The following is a 10,152-nucleotide window of genomic DNA, read 5'->3' on the forward strand; positions in this document are numbered from 1 at the left end:
TGTTGAAAACTAGATGGAGTTGGGGACAGTAAAGGTGTTGTTATATTAGTGTTGAAAACTAGATGGAGTTGGGGACAGTAAAGGTGTTGTTATATTAGTGTTGAAAACTAGATGGAGTTGGGGACAGTAAAGGTGTTGTTATATTAGTGTTGAAAACTAGATGGAGTTGGGGACAGTAAAGGTGTTGTTATATTAGTGTTGAAAACTAGATGGAGTTGGGGACAGTAAAGGTGTTGTTATATTAGTGTTGAAAACTAGATGGAGTTGGGGACAGTAAAGGTGTTGTTATATTAGTGTTGAAAACTAGATGGAGTTGGGGACAGTAAAGGTGTTGTTATATTAGTGTTGAAAACTAGATGGAGTTGGGGACAGTAAAGGTGTTGTTATATTAGTGTTGAAAACTAGATGGAGTTGGAGACAGTAAAGGTGTTGTTATATTAGTGTTGAAAACTAGATGGAGTTGGGGACAGTAAAGGTGTTGTTATATTAGTGTTGAAAACTAGATGGAGTTGGGGACAGTAAAGGTGTTGTTATATTAGTGTTGAAAACTAGATGGAGTTGGGGACAGTAAAGGTGTTGTTATATTAGTGTTGAAAACTAGATGGAGTTGGAGACAGTAAAGGTGTTGTTATATTAGTGTTGAAAACTAGATGGAGTTGGGGACAGTAAAGGTGTTGTTATATTAGTGTTGAAAACTAGATGGAGTTGGGGACAGTAAAGGTGTTGTTATATTAGTGTTGAAAACTAGATGGAGTTGGGGACAGTAAAGGTGTTGTTATATTAGTGTTGAAAACTAGATGGAGTTGGGGACAGTAAAGGTGTTGTTATATTAGTGTTGAAAACTAGATGGAGTTGGGGACAGTAAAGGTGTTGTTATATTAGTGTTGAAAACTAGATGGAGTTGGGGACAGTAAAGGTGTTGTTATATTAGTGTTGAAAACTAGATGGAGTTGGAGACAGTAAAGGTGTTGTTATATTAGTGTTGAAAACTAGATGGAGTTGGGGACAGTAAAGGTGTTGTTATATTAGTGTTGAAAACTAGATGGAGTTGGGGACAGTAAAGGTGTTGTTATATTAGTGTTGAAAACTAGATGGAGTTGGGGACAGTAAAGGTGTTGTTATATTAGTGTTGAAAACTAGATGGAGTTGGGGACAGTAAAGGTGTTGTTATATTAGTGTTGAAAACTAGATGGAGTTGGAGACAGTAAAGGTGTTGTTATATTAGTGTTGAAAACTAGATGGAGTTGGGGACAGTAAAGGTGTTGTTATATTAGTGTTGAAAACTAGATGGAGTTGGGGACAGTAAAGGTGTTGTTATATTAGTGTTGAAAACTAGATGGAGTTGGAGACAGTAAAGGTGTTGTTATATTAGTGTTGAAAACTAGATGGAGTTGGGGACAGTAAAGGTGTTGTTATATTAGTGTTGAAAACTAGATGGAGTTGGGGACAGTAAAGGTGTTGTTATATTAGTGTTGAAAACTAGATGGAGTTGGGGACAGTAAAGGTGTTGTTATATTAGTGTTGAAAACTAGATGGAGTTGGGGACAGTAAAGGTGTTGTTATATTAGTGTTGAAAACTAGATGGAGTTGGGGACAGTAAAGGTGTTGTTATATTAGTGTTGAAAACTAGATGGAGTTGGAGACAGTAAAGGTGTTGTTATATTAGTGTTGAAAACTAGATGGAGTTGGGGACAGTAAAGGTGTTGTTATATTAGTGTTGAAAACTAGATGGAGTTGGAGACAGTAAAGGTGTTGTTATATTAGTGTTGAAAACTAGATGGAGTTGGAGACAGTAAAGGTGTTGTTATATTAGTGTTGAAAACTAGATGGAGTTGGGGACAGTAAAGGTGTTGTTATATTAGTGTTGAAAACTAGATGGAGTTGGGGACAGTAAAGGTGTTGTTATATTAGTGTTGAAAACTAGATGGAGTTGGGGACAGTAAAGGTGTTGTTATATTAGTGTTGAAAACTAGATGGAGTTGGGGACAGTAAAGGTGTTGTTATATTAGTGTTGAAAACTAGATGGAGTTGGGGACAGTAAAGGTGTTGTTATATTAGTGTTGAAAACTAGATGGAGTTGGAGACAGTAAAGGTGTTGTTATATTAGTGTTGAAAACTAGATGGAGTTGGGGACAGTAAAGGTGTTGTTATATTAGTGTTGAAAACTAGATGGAGTTGGAGACAGTAAAGGTGTTGTTATATTAGTGTTGAAAACTAGATGGAGTTGGAGACAGTAAAGGTGTTGTTATATTAGTGTTGAAAACTAGATGGAGTTGGGGACAGTAAAGGTGTTGTTATATTAGTGTTGAAAACTAGATGGAGTTGGGGACAGTAAAGGTGTTGTTATATTAGTGTTGAAAACTAGATGGAGTTGGGGACAGTAAAGGTGTTGTTATATTAGTGTTGAAAACTAGATGGAGTTGGGGACAGTAAAGGTGTTGTTATATTAGTGTTGAAAACTAGATGGAGTTGGGGACAGTAAAGGTGTTGTTATATTAGTGTTGAAAACTAGATGGAGTTGGAGACAGTAAAGGTGTTGTTATATTAGTGTTGAAAACTAGATGGAGTTGGGGACAGTAAAGGTGTTGTTATATTAGTGTTGAAAACTAGATGGAGTTGGGGACAGTAAAGGTGTTGTTATATTAGTGTTGAAAACTAGATGGAGTTGGGGACAGTAAAGGTGTTGTTATATTAGTGTTGAAAACTAGATGGAGTTGGGGACAGTAAAGGTGTTGTTATATTAGTGTTGAAAACTAGATGGAGTTGGAGACAGTAAAGGTGTTGTTATATTAGTGTTGAAAACTAGATGGAGTTGGGGACAGTAAAGGTGTTGTTATATTAGTGTTGAAAACTAGATGGAGTTGGGGACAGTAAAGGTGTTGTTATATTAGTGTTGAAAACTAGATGGAGTTGGAGACAGTAAAGGTGTTGTTATATTAGTGTTGAAAACTAGATGGAGTTGGGGACAGTAAAGGTGTTGTTATATTAGTGTTGAAAACTAGATGGAGTTGGAGACAGTAAAGGTGTTGTTATATTAGTGTTGAAAACTAGATGGAGTTGGGGACAGTAAAGGTGTTGTTATATTAGTGTTGAAAACTAGATGGAGTTGGGGACAGTAAAGGTGTTGTTATATTAGTGTTGAAAACTAGATGGAGTTGGGGACAGTAAAGGTGTTGTTATATTAGTGTTGAAAACTAGATGGAGTTGGGGACAGTAAAGGTGTTGTTATATTAGTGTTGAAAACTAGATGGAGTTGGGGACAGTAAAGGTGTTGTTATATTAGTGTTGAAAACTAGATGGAGTTGGAGACAGTAAAGGTGTTGTTATATTAGTGTTGAAAACTAGATGGAGTTGGGGACAGTAAAGGTGTTGTTATATTAGTGTTGAAAACTAGATGGAGTTGGAGACAGTAAAGGTGTTGTTATATTAGTGTTGAAAACTAGATGGAGTTGGGGACAGTAAAGGTGTTGTTATATTAGTGTTGAAAACTAGATGGAGTTGGGGACAGTAAAGGTGTTGTTATATTAGTGTTGAAAACTAGATGGAGTTGGGGACAGTAAAGGTGTTGTTATATTAGTGTTGAAAACTAGATGGAGTTGGGGACAGTAAAGGTGTTGTTATATTAGTGTTGAAAACTAGATGGAGTTGGGGACAGTAAAGGTGTTGTTATATTAGTGTTGAAAACTAGATGGAGTTGGGGACAGTAAAGGTGTTGTTATATTAGTGTTGAAAACTAGATGGAGTTGGAGACAGTAAAGGTGTTGTTATATTAGTGTTGAAAACTAGATGGAGTTGGGGACAGTAAAGGTGTTGTTATATTAGTGTTGAAAACTAGATGGAGTTGGAGACAGTAAAGGTGTTGTTATATTAGTGTTGAAAACTAGATGGAGTTGGGGACAGTAAAGGTGTTGTTATATTAGTGTTGAAAACTAGATGGAGTTGGGGACAGTAAAGGTGTTGTTATATTAGTGTTGAAAACTAGATGGAGTTGGGGACAGTAAAGGTGTTGTTATATTAGTGTTGAAAACTAGATGGAGTTGGGGACAGTAAAGGTGTTGTTATATTAGTGTTGAAAACTAGATGGAGTTGGGGACAGTAAAGGTGTTGTTATATTAGTGTTGAAAACTAGATGGAGTTGGGGACAGTAAAGGTGTTGTTATATTAGTGTTGAAAACTAGATGGAGTTGGGGACAGTAAAGGTGTTGTTATATTAGTGTTGAAAACTAGATGGAGTTGGGGACAGTAAAGGTGTTGTTATATTAGTGTTGAAAACTAGATGGAGTTGGGGACAGTAAAGGTGTTGTTATATTAGTGTTGACAACTAGATGGAGTTGGGGACAGTAAAGGTGTTGTTATATTAGTGTTGAAAACTAGATGGAGTTGGAGACAGTAAAGGTGTTGTTATATTAGTGTTGAAAACTAGATGGAGTTGGGGACAGTAAAGGTGTTATATTAGTGTTGAAAACTAGATGGAGTTGGGGACAGTAAAGGTGTTGTTATATTAGTGTTGAAAACTAGATGGAGTTGGGGACAGTAAAGGTGTTGTTATATTAGTGTTGAAAACTAGATGGAGTTGGGGACAGTAAAGGTGTTGTTATATTAGTGTTGAAAACTAGATGGAGTTGGGGACAGTAAAGGTGTTGTTATATTAGTGTTGAAAACTAGATGGAGTTGGGGACAGTAAAGGTGTTGTTATATTAGTGTTGAAAACTAGATGGAGTTGGGGACAGTAAAGGTGTTGTTATATTAGTGTTGAAAACTAGATGGAGTTGGGGACAGTAAAGGTGTTGTTATATTAGTGTTGAAAACTAGATGGAGTTGGAGACAGTAAAGGTGTTGTTATATTAGTGTTGAAAACTAGATGGAGTTGGGGACAGTAAAGGTGTTGTTATATTAGTGTTGAAAACTAGATGGAGTTGGGGACAGTAAAGGTGTTGTTATATTAGTGTTGAAAACTAGATGGAGTTGGGGACAGTAAAGGTGTTGTTATATTAGTGTTGAAAACTAGATGGAGTTGGGGACAGTAAAGGTGTTGTTATATTAGTGTTGAAAACTAGATGGAGTTGGGGACAGTAAAGGTGTTGTTATATTAGTGTTGAAAACTAGATGGAGTTGGGGACAGTAAAGGTGTTGTTATATTAGTGTTGAAAACTAGATGGAGTTGGGGACAGTAAAGGTGTTGTTATATTAGTGTTGAAAACTAGATGGAGTTGGGGACAGTAAAGGTGTTGTTATATTAGTGTTGAAAACTAGATGGAGTTGGGGACAGTAAAGGTGTTGTTATATTAGTGTTGAAAACTAGATGGAGTTGGAGACAGTAAAGGTGTTGTTATATTAGTGTTGAAAACTAGATGGAGTTGGGGACAGTAAAGGTGTTGTTATATTAGTGTTGAAAACTAGATGGAGTTGGAGACAGTAAAGGTGTTGTTATATTAGTGTTGAAAACTAGATGGAGTTGGGGACAGTAAAGGTGTTGTTATATTAGTGTTGAAAACTAGATGGAGTTGGGGACAGTAAAGGTGTTGTTATATTAGTGTTGAAAACTAGATGGAGTTGGGGACAGTAAAGGTGTTGTTATATTAGTGTTGAAAACTAGATGGAGTTGGGGACAGTAAAGGTGTTGTTATATTAGTGTTGAAAACTAGATGGAGTTGGGGACAGTAAAGGTGTTGTTATATTAGTGTTGAAAACTAGATGGAGTTGGAGACAGTAAAGGTGTTGTTATATTAGTGTTGAAAACTAGATGGAGTTGGGGACAGTAAAGGTGTTGTTATATTAGTGTTGAAAACTAGATGGAGTTGGGGACAGTAAAGGTGTTGTTATATTAGTGTTGAAAACTAGATGGAGTTGGGGACAGTAAAGGTGTTGTTATATTAGTGTTGAAAACTAGATGGAGTTGGGGACAGTAAAGGTGTTGTTATATTAGTGTTGAAAACTAGATGGAGTTGGGGACAGTAAAGGTGTTGTTATATTAGTGTTGAAAACTAGATGGAGTTGGGGACAGTAAAGGTGTTGTTATATTAGTGTTGAAAACTAGATGGAGTTGGGGACAGTAAAGGTGTTGTTATATTAGTGTTGAAAACTAGATGGAGTTGGAGACAGTAAAGGTGTTGTTATATTAGTGTTGAAAACTAGATGGAGTTGGGGACAGTAAAGGTGTTGTTATATTAGTGTTGAAAACTAGATGGAGTTGGGGACAGTAAAGGTGTTGTTATATTAGTGTTGAAAACTAGATGGAGTTGGGGACAGTAAAGGTGTTGTTATATTAGTGTTGAAAACTAGATGGAGTTGGGGACAGTAAAGGTGTTGTTATATTAGTGTTGAAAACTAGATGGAGTTGGGGACAGTAAAGGTGTTGTTATATTACTGTTGAAAACTAGATGGAGTTGGGGACAGTAAAGGTGTTGTTATATTAGTGTTGAAAACTAGATGGAGTTGGAGACAGTAAAGGTGTTGTTATATTAGTGTTGAAAACTAGATGGAGTTGGGGACAGTAAAGGTGTTGTTATATTAGTGTTGAAAACTAGATGGAGTTGGGGACAGTAAAGGTGTTGTTATATTAGTGTTGAAAACTAGATGGAGTTGGGGACAGTAAAGGTGTTGTTATATTAGTGTTGAAAACTAGATGGAGTTGGAGACAGTAAAGGTGTTGTTATATTAGTGTTGAAAACTAGATGGAGTTGGGGACAGTAAAGGTGTTGTTATATTAGTGTTGAAAACTAGATGGAGTTGGGGACAGTAAAGGTGTTGTTATATTAGTGTTGAAAACTAGATGGAGTTGGAGACAGTAAAGGTGTTGTTATATTAGTGTTGAAAACTAGATGGAGTTGGAGACAGTAAAGGTGTTGTTATATTAGTGTTGAAAACTAGATGGAGTTGGAGACAGTAAAGGTGTTGTTATATTAGTGTTGAAAACTAGATGGAGTTGGGGACAGTAAAGGTGTTGTTATATTAGTGTTGAAAACTAGATGGAGTTGGGGACAGTAAAGGTGTTGTTATATTAGTGTTGAAAACTAGATGGAGTTGGGGACAGTAAAGGTGTTGTTATATTAGTGTTGAAAACTAGATGGAGTTGGGGACAGTAAAGGTGTTGTTATATTAGTGTTGAAAACTAGATGGAGTTGGGGACAGTAAAGGTGTTGTTATATTAGTGTTGAAAACTAGATGGAGTTGGAGACAGTAAAGGTGTTGTTATATTAGTGTTGAAAACTAGATGGAGTTGGAGACAGTAAAGGTGTTGTTATATTAGTGTTGAAAACTAGATGGAGTTGGAGACAGTAAAGGTGTTGTTATATTAGTGTTGAAAACTAGATGGAGTTGGAGACAGTAAAGGTGTTGTTATATTAGTGTTGAAAACTAGATGGAGTTGGAGACAGTAAAGGTGTTGTTATATTAGTGTTGAAAACTAGATGGAGTTGGAGACAGTAAAGGTGTTGTTATATTAGTGTTGAAAACTAGATGGAGTTGGAGACAGTAAAGGTGTTGTTATATTAGTGTTGAAAACTAGATGGAGTTGGGGACAGTAAAGGTGTTGTTATATTAGTGTTGAAAACTAGATGGAGTTGGGGACAGTAAAGGTGTTGTTATATTAGTGTTGAAAACTAGATGGAGTTGGGGACAGTAAAGGTGTTGTTATATTAGTGTTGAAAACTAGATGGAGTTGGGGACAGTAAAGGTGTTGTTATATTAGTGTTGAAAACTAGATGGAGTTGGGGACAGTAAAGGTGTTGTTATATTAGTGTTGAAAACTAGATGGAGTTGGAGACAGTAAAGGTGTTGTTATATTAGTGTTGAAAACTAGATGGAGTTGGAGACAGTAAAGGTGTTGTTATATTAGTGTTGAAAACTAGATGGAGTTGGAGACAGTAAAGGTGTTGTTATATTAGTGTTGAAAACTAGATGGAGTTGGAGACAGTAAAGGTGTTGTTATATTAGTGTTGAAAACTAGATGGAGTTGGGGACAGTAAAGGTGTTGTTATATTAGTGTTGAAAACTAGATGGAGTTGGAGACAGTAAAGGTGTTGTTATATTAGTGTTGAAAACTAGATGGAGTTGGGGACAGTAAAGGTGTTGTTATATTAGTGTTGAAAACTAGATGGAGTTGGGGACAGTAAAGGTGTGGTTATATTAGTGTTGAAAACTAGATGGAGTTGGGGACAGTAAAGGTGTTGTTATATTAGTGTTGAAAACTAGATGGAGTTGGAGACAGTAAAGGTGTTGTTATATTAGTGTTGAAAACTAGATGGAGTTGGGGACAGTAAAGGTGTTGTTATATTAGTGTTGAAAACTAGATGGAGTTGGGGACAGTAAAGGTGTTGTTATATTAGTGTTGAAAACTAGATGGAGTTGGGGACAGTAAAGGTGTTGTTATATTAGTGTTGAAAACTAGATGGAGTTGGGGACAGTAAAGGTGTTGTTATATTAGTGTTGAAAACTAGATGGAGTTGGGGACAGTAAAGGTGTTGTTATATTAGTGTTGAAAACTAGATGGAGTTGGGGACAGTAAAGGTGTTGTTATATTAGTGTTGAAAACTAGATGGAGTTGGGGACAGTAAAGGTGTTGTTATATTAGTGTTGAAAACTAGATGGAGTTGGGGACAGTAAAGGTGTTGTTATATTAGTGTTGAAAACTAGATGGAGTTGGGGACAGTAAAGGTGTTGTTATATTAGTGTTGAAAACTAGATGGAGTTGGGGACAGTAAAGGTGTTGTTATATTAGTGTTGAAAACTAGATGGAGTTGGGGACAGTAAAGGTGTTGTTATATTAGTGTTGAAAACTAGATGGAGTTGGGGACAGTAAAGGTGTTGTTATATTAGTGTTGAAAACTAGATGGAGTTGGGGACAGTAAAGGTGTTGTTATATTAGTGTTGAAAACTAGATGGAGTTGGAGACAGTAAAGGTGTTGTTATATTAGTGTTGAAAACTAGATGGAGTTGGGGACAGTAAAGGTGTTGTTATATTAGTGTTGAAAACTAGATGGAGTTGGGGACAGTAAAGGTGTTGTTATATTAGTGTTGAAAACTAGATGGAGTTGGAGACAGTAAAGGTGTTGTTATATTAGTGTTGAAAACTAGATGGAGTTGGGGACAGTAAAGGTGTTGTTATATTAGTGTTGAAAACTAGATGGAGTTGGGGACAGTAAAGGTGTTGTTATATTAGTGTTGAAAACTAGATGGAGTTGGGGACAGTAAAGGTGTTGTTATATTAGTGTTGAAAACTAGATGGAGTTGGGGACAGTAAAGGTGTTGTTATATTAGTGTTGAAAACTAGATGGAGTTGGGGACAGTAAAGGTGTTGTTATATTAGTGTTGAAAACTAGATGGAGTTGGGGACAGTAAAGGTGTTGTTATATTAGTGTTGAAAACTAGATGGAGTTGGGGACAGTAAAGGTGTTGTTATATTAGTGTTGAAAACTAGATGGAGTTGGGGACAGTAAAGGTGTTGTTATATTAGTGTTGAAAACTAGATGGAGTTGGGGACAGTAAAGGTGTTGTTATATTAGTGTTGAAAACTAGATGGAGTTGGGGACAGTAAAGGTGTTGTTATATTAGTGTTGAAAACTAGATGGAGTTGGGGACAGTAAAGGTGTTGTTATATTAGTGTTGAAAACTAGATGGAGTTGGGGACAGTAAAGGTGTTGTTATATTAGTGTTGAAAACTAGATGGAGTTGGAGACAGTAAAGGTGTTGTTATATTAGTGTTGAAAACTAGATGGAGTTGGGGACAGTAAAGGTGTTGTTATATTAGTGTTGAAAACTAGATGGAGTTGGAGACAGTAAAGGTGTTGTTATATTAGTGTTGAAAACTAGATGGAGTTGGGGACAGTAAAGGTGTTGTTATATTAGTGTTGAAAACTAGATGGAGTTGGGGACAGTAAAGGTGTGGTTATATTAGTGTTGAAAACTAGATGGAGTTGGGGACAGTAAAGGTGTTGTTATATTAGTGTTGAAAACTAGATGGAGTTGGAGACAGTAAAGGTGTTGTTATATTAGTGTTGAAAACTAGATGGAGTTGGGGACAGTAAAGGTGTTGTTATATTAGTGTTGAAAACTAGATGGAGTTGGGGACAGTAAAGGTGTTGTTATATTAGTGTTGAAAACTAGATGGAGTTGGGGACAGTAAAGGTGTTGTTATATTAGTGTTGAAAACTA

The sequence above is a fragment of the Salvelinus alpinus genome, chromosome 4 (assembly GCF_045679555.1).
Source record: "Salvelinus alpinus chromosome 4, SLU_Salpinus.1, whole genome shotgun sequence".
Taxonomy (NCBI): Eukaryota; Metazoa; Chordata; class Actinopteri; order Salmoniformes; family Salmonidae; genus Salvelinus; species Salvelinus alpinus.